The sequence below is a fragment of the Gymnodraco acuticeps genome, unplaced genomic scaffold (assembly GCF_902827175.1).
Source record: "Gymnodraco acuticeps unplaced genomic scaffold, fGymAcu1.1, whole genome shotgun sequence".
In the NCBI taxonomy this organism is placed as follows: Eukaryota; Metazoa; Chordata; class Actinopteri; order Perciformes; family Bathydraconidae; genus Gymnodraco; species Gymnodraco acuticeps.
The window spans coordinates 1,804,971-1,826,038 of record NW_022992053.1 but is presented as its reverse complement, the minus strand read 5'-3'; the positions used below and the strand labels follow the sequence as shown (position 1 = coordinate 1,826,038).

Here is a 21,068-nt window from a genome sequence, read left to right as displayed (position 1 = left end):
CCCGGCTCTTCCCCAGAGTTTGCCGCTTGATCGTAACACCATTTTTAACGAGATTTTATTGTAGATTATACATTTGACTGATACCAACTATATAATATTTACCTTGTTCATTCAAAATAAAAAAAATATTTATTTGTTTAAATTTTTTTTTTAATGTATTTTAAATGTTTAATGACAATCAAACATGTGGGAAGAGGGGGGGCGGCTCCCCTATGGGCCGGCCGCCACTGCTTGTTGATAAGCTTGGGATATGAGATCTTTTTGTAGCCATTCGTGGTGAAGGCATCTGTGCTATTGTATGCATTATTTTTGACCCAACATTTCTACAGGCATGGCAGAATATGGCACTATTTTCACATGAATATTCCATTGTCTATTTTTATACCACGAGCTGCAAGATGACCGCCTAACCCCACTGTACAGGCGGGTACTTGTTTAGATATACCTGGGCAGGCTCTGTTTTGCCTTGGTATCCTGGCACCTGCGGGCCGCAGAGGGGCGGCGTAGTTTTGGGCGACGAAGACTGCTGCTCCGGGGGCGAGGGCGGAGTCAGGCGGGAGTGTCCACAACGGAGGGTCACGTGATGTCCCCATCTGACCTGTTGCTACTGTCTGCAGTAGATGCAGTGTTGCTGGCGTTTAGTGATGGTTGCTTTAACCATGTTCGTATAAATGATTATCCACAGATGTGTGTCACTGCTGTGGAAGCACTTTGGAAATGATGCACGTGCAGCGGAGCAGGTCACGCGCACCTGACACAATTTGTTGTTTGTATTTTTCGCTCCGTTCTCTTTTTTGAATAGAGGGTGCATAACATTCAACTGCCCCGAAGATCCCGACGCGAAGCCTGAACGGTAAACACCAGGTTTACTAATCTACCCGCACAATTTGTCTGGTGTCGGAATGTCTCGCTATGTTAGTACATTCTTAAAAAACATTTCGGTTAAAATGTGTTGTAACTGCGTTACTGAGCATTGTAACGGGTAATATATTACCCACATTTCATTAGTAATGCGTTACATTACTTCGTTACAGCAAAAAGTAATATATTTACTTTTGTAACGCGTTACACCCAACACTGGTGAGAAATGAATTTAACTTCTGTTAGACAGCTATATGCCATACATTTTTGCATACATTCACAGTAAATATGTATTCAGTATGATAGCTGTCTAACAGAAGTTAAATTCATTTATCACTTATTCTGACAATGTACTTAACCCCAAATAAAATAACTCAATACATAGAGTTGTTAAATAATAGTGAAGTCACGTTGTAATAACAATAACTCATCTCTCTCAAGTTTTCTTTTGAGATTTGCCAAAAGCCACTGTGTCAAGTATCCTTCTTGGGTTGTGTAGAAGCAAACACAATAGTGGTGGCTTAAAGCCCACTTCTGCTCCGCGCCGTCCGTTGGATGAGCCTGGTCAGATTAATAAAAGAAGGAGTTCAAAACACCGGCATAAAAGCTATAACAATAATCTGATTTTAATGGTAAAAAACACAATACGAAATACAGAGTGCCCTGTAACAGAGCACTCCGGGCTCCCCGCTCTACTGCCGTGCGATACAGATATCGGGACCAGCCAGTCAGAAACAGGGGGTATTTTGCATGAATAAACAACAGTATATATGGACATATTTGGGGCGGAGAGTCACTTCACTTCCTTCTTGCACCTGAGTTCACTCCTTTAATTTCCCAAGGAAGATTTCACACAAACTATTCCTTCCCAAACAATCAAACATTGTACACAGATATATTGGTGCTTGAGATTATATTGGCCCCAGAAAGAACCTTGAAAAGATTGATTGATTGAAACGTTTATTAACAGCTTGTATATTGGGTACAGTACAGTACAGCTCAAAACATACAATTGTTAAGGGGATGCAGACCAGAGAAAGACTTTCGTCTTGTTTACATCAGGGTCCCCCATTTCCAATTCATCATGTCATTTAAGACATATAAGACATATTGGACATACAGATGGCTTATTTACAATTTACATACAGGTGGTTTTTTACATACAGATTGCTTGTTTACAATTTTCATTTTAGATTTCGTTCTATTACATCCTAACCGGACATTTAAGACATACCAAGTCTACAGATATACAGTTAGTAACAGAGTCTAAAATGTGAGTATATACATAGATGGGGGGGGGGGAAGCTGTCCATTGAACGACAGGTTGAGATTTGTACCATTACCGGGGCCATTTTTGCAATGAACTCCCCCGAAGGTGCTCTTTAAGAGAGGTTTTGAAGGTAAGTATAGTTTTACTTTCCTTTACAGTTGTGGGAAGAGCGTTCCACCTTGATGTGGCATAATTGCGAAACGTGTATTCCCCCTTTTTTGTGCCAAATCTGGGTTTCACATGATTTGTGGAGCTCCCTCTGGTGTTATGATCATGGTATTCCTTGACCTTTGGGAATAATTTTGACATGTACATGTAGTGCTGCGTACCTGGACTCACATTCAGGTTCAGGTCCGGACTCAAGTCCAGAGGTTCAGGTTCAGGTCCGAACTTATAAGTCCGGACCTGAACCCATGGCTTGTGTCAAGTTGTGTGAAAATTAACTCATAATCAACTCAAATTCAAACTCATCAGGTTTATTGTGCTCCCTTCCAAGAACTTGTGTCTAGATTTCTCTACAAAGTACAAATGTAAAAAAAACACTTTTTGCCACTTAGTCTACAAATGACTTATGACAGCAACTACAGTGAACTACTACACAGTTCAAACATTTATTTCATTTACCAAACTAAAGTAACCAAACAGTCCCTGAGTCCACTACACTGTAGTGACTGTACAGTCAGAGTGTACTGTACTGTCTGTACACCATGTATTTTCTACAACTCTACATGTGTACATTATACAGTACATACTACATACATAGTGATATACATACATACTGTTAGAAATTAAAATCAATGTTGATATGGCGTAATTTTGAATTAAATACACTATTTAATTTAAATCAGTTTTATTCTGAAAAAACCGGAAGTTCACACTATTAACTTAATACTTTTATTCTGAAAATTATTCACTTCCGGTTAGCATTAGCATGTGGCGAAATGCTACGTTTTCAAACCGTGAATCGAAGGTGAAATGACATGTGATGTTGTACACTGAGCACACTGGGATTAGCACTCATTTGTTGACGCTGAATAACGTTTATCAGGGAATGTTTAAATAACCACAGACACCAGAATATATACGTAAGTGCTAGTTTTTTTGCGAGTCCAAGTACCGGTTCCCGACGTTCCGGTTTTAACCGGACTTGAACCGAAACTTTTTACAAGTCCAGTACCGGTTCGGCGTACCGGTACGCAGCACTATGTACATGGGTACCATAGAGGTGTAGTGGATCTTGTAGACCAGGCCCATTGCAAGTAGCTGTACTCTGTCGTCTACTCTAAGCCATCCTAGGTTGTCAAAGTGGGCAGAGGTGAGGTGGGTTCTAGAAGAAAGGTCAAGCAGTAGTCTGACCAGTTTATTTTGCGATGTTTGAAGTTTTATTTTTAGCGCCTTGGAGGTGCTATGGTACCATGACGTGCAAGCATAGTCATAGTACCCTTGAATGAGTGCTCCTACCAGAGTTTTCAGGGTGTTTTTGTTTACCAGAGAGGAGATCCGGTATAGGAATCTAGTTCTTTGATTGACTTTTTTTATTACATTGGATGCCATTTTGTCACAGGAGAGGTTTGCCTCAAGAATAGATCCTAGGTATGTAATTTCCTTCTTACTTGTGACAATAATGTCGCCCACTGCAACTGAGAAGTCGTCGGATTTGCTGAGATTATGTTTCGAACCGAAGAGAATGGACTCTGTTTTACCCAGGTGTAATGATAATTTATTATCGGCGAGCCAGGTGCAGATTCTGCCGAGCTCGGAGCTGAAGGTTTTTTCAACCTGCAACCTGTTCCTGTCAGAGACCAGCAGGGCTGAGTCGTCCGCGAACAGGAACAAGTTGCAGTCACATGCTGATGACATGTCATTTACATAAATTAGGAACAGTAACGGACCTAATATGCTTCCTTGTGGAACACCACAGCTCACTGGGAGGGGGGGGGACAGAGTACCGTTTACCTCCACCATCTGTTCTCTCCCCTCCAGGTAGGATTGCATCCAGCTCACCGATAGTTTATCAAAACCAATTGCTTTTAGCTTGTCAATCAGAATGGGGTGATTGACAGTGTCGAAAGCCTTTTGTAGGTCCAGCATCACCATGCCGCAGTACTTGCCCTCGTCCACCTCTTGTTTGCTGTGGTCGCTCAAATAAAGAAGGCATGTGTCAGTGGAGTGGGATGTTCTAAAGCCAGATTGAAATTCATAGATTAGTTTCTTTTCCGCGAGGTACTTTTCGACCTGTTCATATACTATTTTTTCCATGACTTTCGAGATGGAGGTAAGAATAGAAACAGGGCGGTAGTTGCCTGGGTCCAATTTGCTGCCCTTGTTGTGCAGGGGGGTTACTCTTGCAATTTTGAAGTCTTTGGGTACTTTTCCCTGTTTTATGGAGAGGTTAATTATGTGAGCTATGACTGGTGAGATGGCGGTTGCTGTGTCTCTGAGGAATTTGGAGGGGATATTGTCGTGGCCAGTGGCCTTGTTAGGTTGGAGGGCGCTCAGTTTAATGAGTACCTCTGCTGTTGTTACCCTTGCTAGACTGAAATCATCTTTGCGTACCCCTAGGTTTTTGTAGTAGGTCATGATGTGATCTACTCCAAAAAGCCCTGAGTGGGAGGGTAATTTATTTACAAGAGTTGTGGCTATGTTTGTGAAAAAAATGTTCAAGTACTTGGCCACATCCAGTTTGTCTGTGATGAGCCTGTTATCTGTCTTTATGTTTTAGTTAGAAAATCTCGTTTTGAGTTTTTTACTGCAGCCAAGCTGGTTATTGAGTAATTTCCAAAGTTCACGGGGTTTATTTTTGTTTTCCTCAGTTTTGACATTGATGAAATTCTTTTTGGCAGTTTTGATCATGGAGCTTACGTAATTTCTTAGTCTGTTTCTTTCAATTTTTAGTTCAGTCACGTGGGCCTGGAGTTCACTGCTCGTGCTTTTGGAAAGCATTGACTGACTTTTATGAAACTCAGAGCATTTTTTGTCTCTGGTTTTCATGACGGTCAGTATGCCGGAGTGCATCCACGGCTCAGCGCGATTTTTTACCCTGGTTGTTCTTAGGGGGGCCAAATCATTGAGTATTGCAGAGAATTTGTTTTTGAAACCAAGCCATGTTTCTTCAACTTGTGTACCACTGAGCTCATCTGACCAGTCCAGGCTCTCCAGTTCTAGGTTTTTTTCTTTTAATGTTTATTTTATTAGCTTTTCTTTTTAATGCCATTTTCTTAATCTCTTTCATTTTTTGTAAAGCACTTTGAATTGCCTTGTGTTGAAAAGTGCTATATAAATAAACTTGCCTTGCCTGCCTTGCCTAGGTTAAAGGCCTCGCTAGAGTAGTTTTTGAGGTCTCTAGATATGACTGTTTTGTGACAGCCGGCCCTTTGTTTTAGCGGGTACAGAATATCATATAATGATCACTTAACCCGCATGCTATAACCCCTTTACTGGAGATCCTGGACTTGTCAGAGGTCAGAATGAGACCAATGGTAGTTTGTGTTGTTTCACATACCCGGGTGGGTTGGGTGATTAGCTGGCTGAAGCCGTGCAGATCACAAATCCTACTGAAGGACTTGAAGACGGACGTGTCTTTACGTTGCATATCTGTGTTCCAGTCTCCAATAATAATTGTCTCTACATCCCCCACATCAGCCAAACACCCATCTAATGTATCATAAAAGTCACTCTGTTCCGGTGGTCTATAGATTGTCCCGACTATTACAGATTTAGCATTGTCAAAAAGAATTTCAACCCACACAGATTCAATATTTTCATGATGCAGGTCAGTACGGTTTTTGAAATTGGTGTCTTTATGTATGTACATGCAGACACCACCTCCATTCACGTTCCTGTCCCTTCTCACTACAAGAACATGTGTGTGTGCTGGTGAGAGGAGGTGTGTGTGTGTGTGTGTGTGTGTGTGTGTGTGTGTGTGTGTGTGTGTGTGTGTGTGTGTGTGTGTGTGTGTGTGTGTGTGTGTGTGTGTGTGTGTGTGTGTGTGTGTGTGTGTGTGTGTGTGTGTGTGTGCTGATGTAAAGAGGTGTATGTGTGTGTAGCAGGGTATCTGGGTCATTGAGTGTAAGTGTGAGAAGGCTTATATATATAGGATTACTTTAAAACAGTCCCAAATAATACATGTTCACTTCAATACAGTTCAAGATAGTACCTGTTTACTTTAATACAGTTTAGAACAATATCTGTTTACTGTAATCCCCCTTTTGATCTCACCTTCAGAGATCAACTTATACACAGCATTTGAAACATAACCACTGTCATTCTTTTCTACTGTCTGTTCCCCAACATTTATATAAATCCATCAGAAGCTAGGATTTAGAGCACTTTAAACCTTTAGGAACAGTCCACCATAACAACTTCTTATGACAGTGGAGGGAGACCAAAATATGTTTAAAAAAATGGTCCTTGTCGGCTGAGTCATCGTGCTCGTCCTCCTCCGACGCGTAAGCCAACAAGGGCATTTTGTACGAAGGGGAAGGGGCAGCTTCTCCCTCAAAAAATGGGTTATTAAAACAAAGTTCCTCAAAAAATGGGATATTAAAACAAAGTTCCTCAAAAAATGGGATATTAAAACAAAGTCCTCAAAAAATGGGATATTGAAACAAACTCCACACCGACTATATCAACCTGTTTCAGCGGAGAGTGGAGTCCCCTGTGCCGTCTTGGCTTGCCGTGTCTTTGTCCCCCCGATCCGCTGACGGCGGCTTCTGGGCTGCCTGCTAGAGAGATGTCTTCCCGATCCTCCTCCTCCGGACCGCTGATGACGCCTCCCGAGTCGACTGCTGGAGAGATGTCCTCCCGATCCTCCGGCCCGCTAGAGATGTCCTCCCGATCCTCCTCTTCCGGTCCGCTGATGGCAGCTTCCAAGTCGTCTGCTGCATGGATGTCCTCGAGGTCCTTCTCCTCCAGTCCGCTGATGACAGCTTCCGAGTCGACCTCCTTGACGAGAGCCAGATCCGTCCTGATGTCATCCCCGGTCCTAGCAGGTGGTTTCCCCGCCGCACACTGGCCCCAGCTGTCCCCCTTTCCTCCTATGCGGACGGCATGAGAGATCCGCTGGGTCACTCGGTCGGGGCTGGAGAGCCTGGGGTTGAGCCACTTTGTCCTGATGACCTTCAGCCAGACGAACTCCGCTGTGTCTGCCTCCTGGGTCCCCCTTTTGGCGCCAGCAACCTGTGTGGAGAAATCTGATACAAATCCCTCAAGCCTACGCTCAGGGCTCCTGGGCCCTCAGCTTTTTGATCCCCCACTGCGTATGAATACAGAATTCCAACAAACTGTCATCCAATGTCTTTCTATTATGAATTTAGATGAAATGCATATCCCCATAATGACCTAAACAATAAAGTCTATGGTCTTTACTTCTTTACCAGGCTAGTTACATGATGTTGTCTAAATTAAATTCTGTCTGATTACATTACTATGTTTTAGCATTAACTGTAATTTGTTCTTTCTACATTTCAAACCTCAGTTACTTTAATACCTGTTGAAATATTACAAAATTGTTTCATTATCACAGGTCAACTTCTTCAGTATTCCATTCTGGAATTACATCTCTCACAGTAGCCCCTTGGCCACTGATTCTGCATCTGTGTTACCTGTTATAACTCAATCAATATTAGAAACATGTCAACATCCATCAAACAGTATATTATCCCCAGATATGGAGCAGGTCAATTCTAAAACTGTCAATCAATGGTCAGATTGAAAAATGTAGATTGTGAAGTTTACACTCCCCCTTTTTACACATGAACTCATGTGTAACAAAATCCTGTATGGGAAGAAAACCTTCAGGTAATAATGGATTATAAAAAAATACCAAACATCATTCACAAATGTACATCCATCATTTCCCACAGAGCCCCAGAATAATGTGTTAGTCCAAAAGCATGCTTGATTAGTCATTGTTGATCATTGTCATTGATCACATGCAGACATACACTCACACTCACACTGTCAGGTTGTAAAGTCAAGTTTGGTCAGGTTCACCCCAGAGTCAGTCATTGACAGTGCCTTCTCAAGTTACACTGTCAGTCAGGGTCAAAGGTAATTTGGTCTCAGTGTTTTTGGCCATGTGTCGTGCTCTGCAGAGACTTTGATATGTCAGCATAGGCCAGTATCCTTTGTCTACAAAAATATGTCATATATGGAGCGCCATCATTTATTAATTCACGATTACAACTATAATTTTCCAGATATCTCTAACTTTTCAATGGGACAGCTGTTTCCCACATTTCCTGCAACTTGGTACAAAACTCACTTCCTTATAGTACTACTACTGCAGTTCATTAACACCTAATCTATATTAAAATGTCTAATAGATCAGAAACTTGTGCATATAATTATTTTCTTGAGTCAAAATATTATCAGGATCTGTAAAGGTCTGCCATGTATTTCATAACTCATATTAATTTATCTTCAATTCTGGTCCACTTAAAGAAAAACGTTTAACCTCCCTAACAGTGCGTGGAACCTTGGGTGTCCGAACATGTAACAATCACTCCCTCCTTTATTAAGGATTTAAAAACAGAAGTAATTTCATCAATGGTTTGTAGTTGAATTTAGGAATTATCACTTATGGTAGGTATGTTTTTACTTTTTAACATCTCTAAATGTCAGTCAACTACTAATTAAATAGATGTCCATTAGGAGGTGGTGACGCTTGTCTTTTAAACTCATAATCTGGTGCTGTGCGCTCCCTGTGAAGCTGCAACTAAGATTTTAAAAACCACTGCAGGGTGGGTTGAGTGACCCATTCTCCCTATTGGTCGTCAATAATATGCACCATTACAATGGGTGACCTTAAGGCCCCACATTTGTTTACTCCCAATTATATTGCTTTTTCAAAATTAAATTAGCTGTTTTTTAATTTTTATTTTATTTTAAACTCTACATTTTGGACGACAAACAACAGTTATTTCCCCATAAAAAGTTCTCCTGTAGTAATATATGCCACAATGGTGAAACCAATACCTCAAATTGAAATACTATATTTTGTTTAGAACTAGCTTTCCCTTCAACATGGCCTATATAAATAAATATTTGTCTGATCTTATAGAGATGTTACTAAAACTCTCCCTTTGAACTGATCAATACTGTAACAAATTAAAACACTACCAAATTCACACATGAATAAAAACTCTAAAAGAATAATTTGTAAACATGATGAAAAGATTGAAGAATATGGTTCTACACTGTACTCCTAACTCCCAAACACCCACTACTTAAAGTCTAGTGCATACTTCCATCATGCCTCCCCCCTTTTCCATCAGTGTGTTTTAGAATGATTTTTCACTTCACTTTAATAGTTTTCCTCTTTACCGCTATTTTTAATTTACCAATTGATTAATTCATGGTTAATACATCTTCTTATCTTCACTTATTTATCAAGTCAATTCAAGTTCTTTAAATTTGGTTCTTTAAAATACATTAGTAGATACCTTGTGGAATATTCACAATAACTAATCTTCTCTATGAAATCCGTTCATCTTTAAGCAGATACTATTTCCTTATTTATCTTTTGTTCATGATAACAATGGTATAACAACCACACGTTTTACCCATAGCTAGTTTCTATGTCAAGATGATTATGTGTGACATAATAATCAGATGTCTTGTTTGCTAAACAAGAATAATAAACTTTAATCTTTTCAGTATTCCAGACCATCATTTAAACCAGCAGCCTCCTATCTAAACACTAAGCATTAAGGTTTCTACACCACCCCCTGGGAAACTCTTGCACAATTATGCTGTAAAATCATTGCATCATTCCTTCAGAGTCTGAACAATCTGAGACAAGCATGTCTCAAGATCTTGTCATAATGAGCACAGTCAGTGATGCAGCTGTAGTCAGTGGCAGGGTCCCCAAAAAGCTAGGACCGGCCCTGGTCAGTGGGCTCCAAGGAAACTCTCCCTGGCATTGGGATGAGGGAAGGAATCACTTGGCAGACACACGTTGTCCTCTGTACAGCAGAAATCCCCCAAAACCGCAGTACCTCTTCACACCACTGTTGCCTTGACAACGAGGCACAAGCACAATGTCAATATCTCCTCAGAGATGCGTTCTTTGCACACTTCTTCTGTTTGCAGTGAGCAACTCTTCACCAACACACTGATTCAGAGAACCCAAAAGGTGGTGCACAACTATCCAATGCTGCTGTAATCACATTCAGCTACTGAGGAAAAACTCCATTTAAATCTCTCTCCCAACGGGTTACAAAATAAAACGGCTGAGGTCAGGAATGCTGAAACATGTGAATGTTAAAAACAAACTAATAATAGTAGTCTGCCTATTCTTTATTACTTAATTCTAAGTTCTAAGTTAATAGGCAAAACAAGGAAACTCTCCCTAACCACTATAGATTAATTGTTTATCTACTTGGTTAATTCTATTCATTTTCAAATTGTTTATCTAAGTTGTGTTACAACCATGGTGAATACACAAATAACTGTATTCAATCCGCGCCGTATTTGAAAACTGTAATGAATTAAAAATCAATGTTTAAGGACGTAATATAAGTTAAATATATTGTTAAGCTAATTACTGTTTTATTGTGAAGGCATCTCTGGTGAACAGCGGCCTGTGGCTTTTATTTTGAAAGGCCGTTCCGGAAATATACTCCGTAATATGAACAGTGAGTTTGACTTCTTGAAACACGGAAAGTTACGATAACAATCGTTCTAATGCATTAAATAAAGTCATGAAAGAGACAAGGAGGGGAAAAGGCGTGTGGAAGCAAGCAATGAACTGAAAATGCCACCAATCCTCTGTTTTAACGTGATGGCGGACATTGAAAACCGAAGCGGGCATAAGCACCCCTGTCATATACACATTAATAGATTTCTTCTGACTGACAAGTGTTCAAAAACCCTTCTGCTTATCACTTAGGCTACTACTTTTTTATTATTATTCATAACCTAAAAATACAATTGTGATGAATAGCTTGCTCTTTTTCTGATTGAAACAAAGGGTCTACTCTTCTACAGAATCAGAAAGTACAAATACTGACACCCCGGCTCCGGCTGGAGCTCTCAGCCTTTTCAAGAGAAGGGGGCTTCTTTCAACAACTAACAACAAACTATTGGTATACCAAAACATTTACCAACATAAAACAAGGTCTTTACGAATCAACAATGACAACCAACAGACAGATCAATCAACAAACAGATTTCCGAATGTCTCGTCGGCTCCTACTCTGTCTTCTTCCATCATTTTTATTTTTTAGGAATCTCAGATCTGCACAAGCCTTTTTTCTTATCTCTCTGTTTGGTTCCACTGAGAATCAATCTCTCAGTATGTTCCCATTGTTCGCGGAAGCTTCCGGGAATTGGAACGGCTAAATCACTCTTTTCAAACTCTTCTTCCATAATTGACTTCGTATCTATTATCTGACTAGGTTGATATGTGTTCACTTGTATTTATTAATACACTGGACAAATCTTGTCGTTACTCTTAATGTCCTTATTCTATTCTGAATTCAAAGTTTCCAGCGTGAAACAACACAGAATATGGTTACACCCTGTTCGCCACCAGAGGGCAGCAGCTGACCACAAATGAGCTTCCTCTGTCTGATGAAGCTCCCAGCTTCTGCAAACCTTCTCCTGTCACTATTTCTGCTGTCTCTTCTCAATTATTACACAGATTCGACGTAAAATATCACACAGAGTTTATTCTCTTATACATTCTGTCCGGCTTTTTTTGTGCGATGTATTATTTCAACAGATAATTCTGGCTTCTGAGAGCGCTTCAACACCTCTCTTTAGAGATGTGACCCTCACATGGAGATTAAACCCAAGCCACAAAAATCCTTTATCGTCACGTTTAGCCGTTCAGATCAACCCCACAGCAAGAGTTTGCGAAATCCGGTCGTTTCAAATTGATTTTGAAATTTGCGTATTTCCTCTTGAATACCCACATATAATATCGACTTCAGCTTTTTGTCAGCCTATAGTCTACAGAATTTCCCCAGCGAGTCAGCCGTGCAGGGGACCTCGCTGGTTCACTTTGTTCTTTAGTGAGTTAAGGTACTGGAATGCAATACCAGACTCTTACACACACTTAGTGCCCTATAGGTCCGGAATGTCCTACCTGACTCTATACAAACACTTTCTTAAATATAACTCGGTGCCTCAGGTCCGGAATGTCCTACCTGACTCTGAGCACCGTCTTACTTTCTACAGTATTGTATTTTTTACCGTGACTAAGAACACTGAGAACGCCGCTGACAACTCTAAAAAATTTGTAGCAAAGCCAAATCACAGATTTTGGTAATCAACAGGTATCTGTTTTACCTTTGTATCATGTAGGACGTCCTGGTTTAGTTGTCAACGGTGTCCAGGTGTCCTCCCCTGGACTTAATTCCGTCCGCTAGCTGTCGGTGGTCCTCCTAGAGACCAGCACTCATCACGTCGGGAGATCACCAACTTGTAGAAGCAAACACAATAGTGGTGGCTTAAAGCCCACTTCTGCTCCACGCCGTCCGTTAGATGAGCCTGGTCAGATTAATAAGAGAAGTTCAAAACACCGGCATAAAAGTTATAACAATAATCTGATTTTAATGGTAAAAAACACAATACGAAATACAGAGTGCCCTGTAACAGAGCACTCTGGGCTCCCCGCTCTACTGCCGTGCGATACAGATATCGGGACCAGCCAGTCAGAAACAGGGGGCATTTTGCATGAATAAACAACAGTATATATGGACATATTTGGGGCGGAGAGTCACTTCACTTCCTTCTTGCACCTGAGTTCACTCCTTTAATTTCCCAAGGAAGATTTCACACAAACTCTATTCTTCCCCAGACAACCAAACATTGTACACAGATATATTGGTACATTACTTCTGAACAGAGCGTGAGTAGACAAAGGCAGAGTCAATCATTATTTTCCACCTAACTTCACTCCTTTAGTTTCCCAAGGAAGATTTCACACAAACTATTCCTTCCCAAACAATCAAACATTGTACACAGATATATTGGTGCTTGAGATTATATTGGCCCCAGAAAGAACCTTGAAAAGAACATGTGTGTGTGCTGGTGAGAGGAGGTGTATGTGTGTGTGTGTGTGCTGATGTAAAGAGGTGTATGTGTGTGTGTGTGTAGCAGGGTATCTGGGTCCTTGAGTGTAAGTGTGAGAAGGCTTATATATATAGGATTACTTTAAAACAGTCCCAAATAATACATGTTCACTTCAATACATCCATCCATCCATCCATCTTCTCCCGCTTATCCGTGGTCGGGTCGCGGGGGTAGCAGTTCCAGCAGAGAGCCCCAAACTTTCTTTTCCCTGGCGACATCAACCAGCTCTGACTGGGGGATCCCAAGGCGCTCCCAGGCCAGCGAAGAGATATAATCCCTCCACCTGATCCTAGGTCTACCCCTTGGTCTCTTCCCAGCTGGACGTGCCTGGAACACCTCCCTAGGGAGGCGCCCAGGTGGCATCCTAACTAGGTGCCCGAACCACCTCAACTGGCTCCTTTCGACGCGAAGGAGGAGCGGCTCAACTCCGAGTCCCTCCCTGATGACCGAACTTCTCACCTTATCCCTAAGGGAGACACCAGCCACCCTGCGGAGAAAACCCATCTCGGCCGCTTGTATCCGCGATCTCGTTCTTTCGGTCATGACCCATCCTTCATGACCATAGGTGAGGGTAGGAACGAAAATGGCCCGGTAGACCGAGAGCTTTGCCTTCTGGCTCAGCTCCCTTTTCGTCACAACGGTGCGGTAAAGCGACTGCAGTACCGCTCCCGCTGCTCCGATTCTCCGGCCCATCTCACGCTCCATTGTTCCCTCACTCGAGAACAAGACCCCGAGATACTTGAACTCCTTCACTTGGGGTAAGGACTCATTCCCTACTTGAAGTGGACAGTCCATCGGTTTCCTGCTGAGTACCATGGCCTCAGATTTGGAGGTGCTGATCCTCATCCCAGCCGCTTCACACTCGGTTGCGAACCGATCCAGTGAGTGCTGAAGGTCGCAGACCGATGAAGCCATTAGAACCACATCATCTGCAAAAAGCAGTGGTGCAATCCTTAGTCCACCGAACTGCAGACCCCCTCCCCCATGACTACGCCTCGAAATCCGATCCATGTATATTACAAACAGGATTGGTGACAAAGCGCAGCCCTGGCGGAGGCCAACCCTCACCGGAAATGGGTCCGACTTACTGCCGAGGACCCGGACACAGCTCTCGCTTTGGGAGTACAGAGATTGGATGGCCCTGAGTAGAGACCCCCTCACCCCATACTCCCGCAGCACCTCCCACAGTAACTCCCTGGGAACTCGGTCATACGCCTTCTCCAAGTCTACAAAACACATGTAGACCGGATAAGCGTACTCCCAGGCCCCCTCCAGGATCCTTGCGAGAGTAAAAAGCTGATCCGTCGTTCCACGACCAGGACGGTATCCGCATTGTTCCTCCTCCACTTCAATACAGTTCAAGATAATACCTGTTTACTTTAATACAGTTTAGAACAATATCTGTTTACTTTAGTTGCCGTCCGGAGTTGTCCAATGTGGCGGACCATCTCGCACATGCGCACTGCAGATCGGGCAGGGGTACGGATCGGGTAGTGACAGTGGTGTGTATTGCTCGAAATGTCCCTTATAGGCCTACGTCTGTTTCCGGTGACTTTATTTACAGCTAAAAAGCCCAAGATTATAGAATTAAACGAATAAATAAAAACAAGGATAATTGTGTGTTATTGTTGAGTAAATAACAGTGGGTTATTTAGAAAAGAATAACAAATTAGAAGGAAAAAAAGATTTAAAAAAATACAGATTTCAGTATTTTGAGGCTCTGAGCCCCATTTATGTTCCTCACAGACGGGAAAAAAGTCTGACATTATACGATTTAAAATAAAAACAAATAAATAAAAAGATAAAACACTGGCATGTAATTTACGTTAGAATAAATAGAATGCTTTTGAATAATAGATGAGAGTAAAATGCACGTCACTTTACAGCCCCGCCCACTTTTGGGGAAACCAACGCTGTAATTTGAACGGCGATCAAGCCTGAAGGCACAGAGATCTTCTGTTACTGTCCTTTCTTCTTAGAGGAAGTACAGAAACACGTAACTCTGGATTTGTTTTAATGTTTGAGGTGCAACAAACGACACAGCAGCTTTTTGGCATGTTAAAACTATTATTTTCTGCCTCGCTCATGAGAGTAACAGCTGGCGAAATTACAGCCTCGCCTACTGATTTTAATTCAACCATATATCGAGCCCGATTCTCGATTTAAAATGTGTGCTCTAAAATGATATTTATAAATGACTATTATCATAAGCAAGACAATAAATGGCAAATGTAGAAAATAAACGTATTTAAGATACGTTTATAACTAACGTAACGCGGACTTCTGCGTATCTATTGCACGCATTTCCAATGTGTAAAGTCGTGTCATTTGTACGCAGACTGAAGAGAGTGGGTTGGTTTTAACCGCGGAGCAAGTCACAATAGTCCGATATAAGCATGCAAAATAGTCCACAAGGCACCAGCACAACAAACACGGCAGAGTTCAAGTTATGTTCCCCGGATGAGTTGAGTAGGCTGAGTCCCTGTAGCATCACGGAGCTGCTAGCAGAGAGACAGGAAAATAACAACAGCAGTCACTGGACAGACCTGTCACTCAATGTGACCACGCCCTAATTTATGCATAACTTTAAGGCTTAATAGAACTTAAACAAATTATAAATGGTAGTAACTCATTAATAAATGGTGATTTGTTTTATACTTTTCAATAAAAATGTGTAAAAGGGAGCCTTAAGGCTTGACGAAGTAAGCTAGGTAGCCAATATAAGGCTTAGTCATCTTGCCAAATAGTGAGCCTGTGTTGATGTATGAAAACTATGTTAGAACTGGTTTATAAATGGTTCTTAATGATTAATTAAGTGTTTACAACCTAATTGATAACCCTTTATGAATCCTTTATAAGGGTAGTCTTATTGTAAAGTGGTACGGTGCCAATATGTAAATAAATATAAATGTAAGAAAGCAGGGCTGACATTGTAGCTTATCTCACCCCCTAATCGCACCAGGAGCGTCTGCGCTGCGCCGCGCTGCGACCTCCTCCTGCGTCCTAACCCACCAGGCGCGTTTCAAAACGTTGCGGAAGCGGAGCGTCGTGTGTGCAGCCTCGCAGTTGTTGGATGAACATTCCACTTCCTGCCTGCGCCGCGTCAAAAATAGGATTCATCCTATATTTTAGAAATTCCTTGCGGCGAGGAGCTTCTGGGACGCTTCGAGCCGCGGCGCAGCGTGTCTGGTGGAATAGCACCCATTGACTAGAGTGGCCGCGATCGCTAAAAACGCCGCAGACGCAGCGCAACGCAGCGCAGACGCTCCTGGTGGGATTAGGGGGTCACTGTCTCAGAGACGTCCTTTATGTTAGGCAGTGGGGACATGTCCATACCACTTTTTTAAAGGATGTGTGTTAATATACTGATACTTAAGAAAGCCTGCAAAACCACTTTTGGAATAAGTGCCTTAAATAACATCAATTTTCTCGCCTACTTCCTTGACTAATTGTTACGGTGTGCAGGAATCAGGACCCAAATGCAGATATAACGAAAATAACTCCTTTATTTCAAGGCTACAAATCTACAACAAACAGAGACAGAACGGAACACTCACCGATGAACTGGTCATTACACAAGACAACCCGACAAAGAGAGACAGAAAACCCAGAACTTAAATACACCCAGGACTAATCACATAAACACGAGACAGGTGAGGAGGGAGGAGAAAACACAGAGGCACCAGGTGAACACAATCGGGTAATCAGGGAGGGAAACAGACAGAAAGCAAACAGGCAGGAAACGGGGGTGAACACTTTACAAAATAAAACAGGAAACCCAAAGATGGAAAAAGACAAGAAAAACACCAACAGCCAGATCCTAACAGTACCCCCCCCCCCCCCCCAAGGGACGGATCCCAGATGTCCCAAAACAAAACAAAGTCCAAAACCTCAAGCAGGGTGGATGGAGGGGGTCCGGAGGAGGGACGCATCACTAAGCCACCAGGGTGGGTGGAGGGGGTCAGGACTGAACTGACCGCACAGGGGCACGGCAGTGGACCAGGAAGGGGTCTCGGGCGGACGGCCCGGGGGCAAGGCAGAGTCCAAAAAGGGGGACTCGGGCGGACGGCCCGGGGGCAAGACAGAGTCCAAGGTGGGGACCATGGAGGGGCGAAGGCAGCGGCAGGAAGAGTCAGGGGGCCGGGCCCGAGGGCGAAGGCAACGGCAGGAAGAGTCAGGGGGCCGGGCCTGAGGGCGAGGACCGCGGCACTCAGGGGGCCGGGCTCGAGGGCGAAGACCGCGACTCTCAGGGGGCCGGGCTCGAGGGTGAAGACCGCGGCTCTCAGGGGGCCGGGCTCTCAGGGGGCCGGGCTCTCAGGGGGCCGGGCTCTCAGGGGGCCGGGCTCGAGGGCGAAGACCGGACAGCTCCGGAGGCCGGGCAGGAGCCGGTGTCGGCAAGATTCCCCACGGAAGAGGACCAGGAGTTGGCAGGACCCCCGGCAGGAGGGCAGTCGGCGGGACCCCCAACGGGACAGGACACAGGATTGGCAGGACCCCCGGCAGGAGGGCAGTCGGCGGGACCCCCAACGGGACAGGACACAGGATTAGCAGGACCCCTGGCAGAAGCGCAGTCGGCGGGACCCCCAACGGGACATAAGGTTGGCAGGACCCCAGGCAGGAGGGCAGTCGGCGGGACCCCCAACGGGACAGGACATAGGAGTGGCAGGACCCCCGGCAGGAGAGTAGTCGGCAGGGCCTCCAACGGGACAGGACACAAGGTAGGCAGGACCCCCGGCAGGAGAGTAGTCGGCGGGGCCTCCGACGGCACAGGACATAGGAGTGGCAGGACCCCCGGCAGGAGAGTAGTCGGCAGGGCCTCCAACGGGACAGGACACAAGGTAGGCAGGACCCCCGGCAGGAGAGTAGACGGCGGGACCTCCAACGGGACAGACATACGATCGGTAGGACCCCCGGCAGAGGAGTAGTCGACGGGGCCTCCAACGGGACAGGACATGGAGTTGGCAGGACCCCCAGCTGAACCTCCAACGGACCAGGACATTGGGTAGGGACTTGAGACGTGACTCGAGAGGAGACTCGAGAGGGGAACCAAGGGGGAACTCTAGAGGGGACTCGAGAGGAGACTCGAGAGGGGAACTAGGGAGGGGACTCCAGAGGGGACTAGAGGAGAGACTAGAGAAGGGAACTCGAGAGGGGACTCGAGAGGGGAACTAGAGAGGGGACTCGAGAAGTGACTAGAGGAGGGACTAGAGAATTGACTAGAGGAGGGACTTGAGTAGGGACTAGAGATGGGACTAAAGAAGGGACTAGAGGAGGGACTAGAGGAGGGACCAGAGAGGGGACTAGAGGAGGGACTTGAGAAGGGACTAGAGATGGAACTCGAGAGGTGACTGGAGAGAGGGCTTGAGAGGTGACTCGAGAGGGATCTCGAAAGGGGACTCGAGATGGGTCTCGAGAGGAGACCTGAGAGGGAACTGGAGAGGGGACTCGAGAGGGAACTCAAGGTGGGACTAGAGAAGGGACTCGAGAAGGGACCAGAGGAGGGACCAGAGAGGGGACTAAAGGGGGGGACTGGAGAAGGGACTAGGGAAGTGACTAGAGGAGGGACTTGAGAAGGGAATTGAGTAGGGACTAGAGAAGGGACTTGAGATGGGACTAGAGTTGGTACTTGAGAAGTGACTAGAGAAGTGACTAGAGGTGGGACTGGAGAAGGGACTAGAGAAGGGACTAGGAAAGTGACCTGAGGAGGGACTAGGGAAGGGACTAGAGAAGGGACTATGGCAGCTGGGGCCGGGACTGGGGCCGGGACCATGGCTGCTGGGGCCAGAACTGGGGCTGTAAGGTCCGGTTCTGAAGCCGGAAACATGGCTGTATGATCCAGTTCTGAAGCCGGAAACATGGCTGTATGATCCAGTTCTGAAGCCGGAAACATGGCTGTATGATCCAGTTCTGAAACCGGAAACATGGCTGTATGATCCAGTTCTGAAGCCGGAAACATGGCTGTATGATCCAGTTCTGAAGCCGGAAACATGGCTGTTGGTTCCGGAGCGGAAGCCTGGACCCTGAATGCTGGGGGCTGAACTGGTTCTGGAACCCTGGCCCTTTGGGCTCGTGCTGCCAACCTGGCCTTGCGACTCCTTCCTTTAGGAGCCGTTTGGAGGCTCCGTGGACCTCCAAAGGCCAGACGAGTACCAGCGAATGGCTCCTGGACTGTAGCAAACACTGGGTGAGAAGCAGGGGCTGACGCCAGACGGACCACACCGATGCGTGTGGTATCAAAACGGGAGTTGGGAGGCCTGGGGCTGTCAGGCAAGGGATAACACACCGTGAGAAAATCCAAAATCCTGCCCGATAAGAATTTAACCAAGCCTGGCTTCTCCATAGTAATCCGGCGTGCCTCTGCCAGAACAGCCTCTCGCTGCTGAACCCTGGACGCTCCCAACCATAGATACGAGCAGTCATCCAAAGCCAAGGAAAACTCCAATAGCTCCTGCTCAAAAGGATCTGCTGGGCCCATACTTTGGTCGGGTTGTAATGTTACGGTGTGCAGGAAGCAGGACCCAAATGCAGATATAACGAAAATAACTCCTTTATTTCAAGGCTACAAATCTACAACAAACAGAGACAGAACGGACCACTCACCGATGAACTGGTCATTACACAAGACAACCCGACAAAGAGAGACAGAAAACCCAGAACTTAAATACACCCAGGACTAATCACATAAACACGAGACAGGTGAGGAGGGAGGAGAAAACACAGAGGCACCAGGTGAACACAATCGGGTAATCAGGGAGGGAAACAGACAGAAAGCAAACAGGCAGGAAATGGGGGTGAACACTTTACAAAATAAAACAGGATACCCAAAGATGGAAAAAGACAAGAAAAACACCAACACAGACAGATCCTAACACTAATGGATCATTCTTAATGTACAGTATTTTGTAGAGCCATTGCCTCTTCATGGTGGATGCCTTTATTTTACCCACATTTGTAATTTAACTTTAATGCTCAACTGGAGAAACATTACAAGGTTTTCCATTTAGTTTGAAACTACTTTGCAGTAATTATGGCACACTTGGGTACCTTCAGTATAATCAACCATAACAAATGAAGACAAAATTGCTCCAAGAACCACAGAAAGAGTGAAAAGATGAATAATAAAAACAAACTGAGCTTGCTCTGCTTTTTCTTGTTGAGTGACTTAAAGTCGCCGACTCCTCTCAGCTCCTGAACCACGAATATCCCGAGTATTTGTCAGAGACTAACCCTCTGATTGATGTTTAGAAACAGGGTCAGAGAGCATGGCGGTAAACATGCTGCCTAACATTTACAACTTTGCAAGTGATTTATTTTAGCATTGGGGATATTTTTCTGAAAAAGTAATATATTCCGCAGAGTCAAAAACAGTGCGTTTATTGACATATGATTTATTTATGTTTTTTACTGGAATCTACTGTGTAACATGTTTAATAATCGTGCTGAGTTGGGTATTGCTACTGTATATAAATAGCAAGTCTGAGCTAACATAGCACAAACTGTAAAAGGCTCAAACACTTAAAGTTCAAACTCATAACTTGGACTCCCCTGACCTTTACACACAGCAGCGCAGCGTTCAGGCTGATCCTTCCTCAGGACAGACTGAGCCAGAACATGATGTGTCATTTCAGCAGCCAGCCAGTGAACCAGAAATACTGAGGTGTTTGTCTTTGGCCTTTAACCTGGGTTTAGTTGGACAGGCCTGTAATCGTGAAAATAAATGAGGTTTCCGATACAACCAAACCGATTCTATATTATGTTTGGAGGTAATGGAGTATACAGTATTAAAAACGTGCATAATATTGTAAATTGAAATAAGACTAAATGGCAACAAAACTAAAGTAGTTGGGTAAGTTAT

The 21,068-nt window shown here is 44.2% G+C and overlaps 1 protein-coding gene across 7 annotated transcripts in view; it reads left to right on the top strand.

The window, feature by feature from the left end:
- The window catches only part of LOC117536941 (nck-associated protein 5-like), a 184,621-nt gene that overhangs the window by 90,931 nt on the left and 72,622 nt on the right, over positions 1 to 21,068 (top strand). The gene's annotated exons all lie outside the window — the stretch shown is intronic.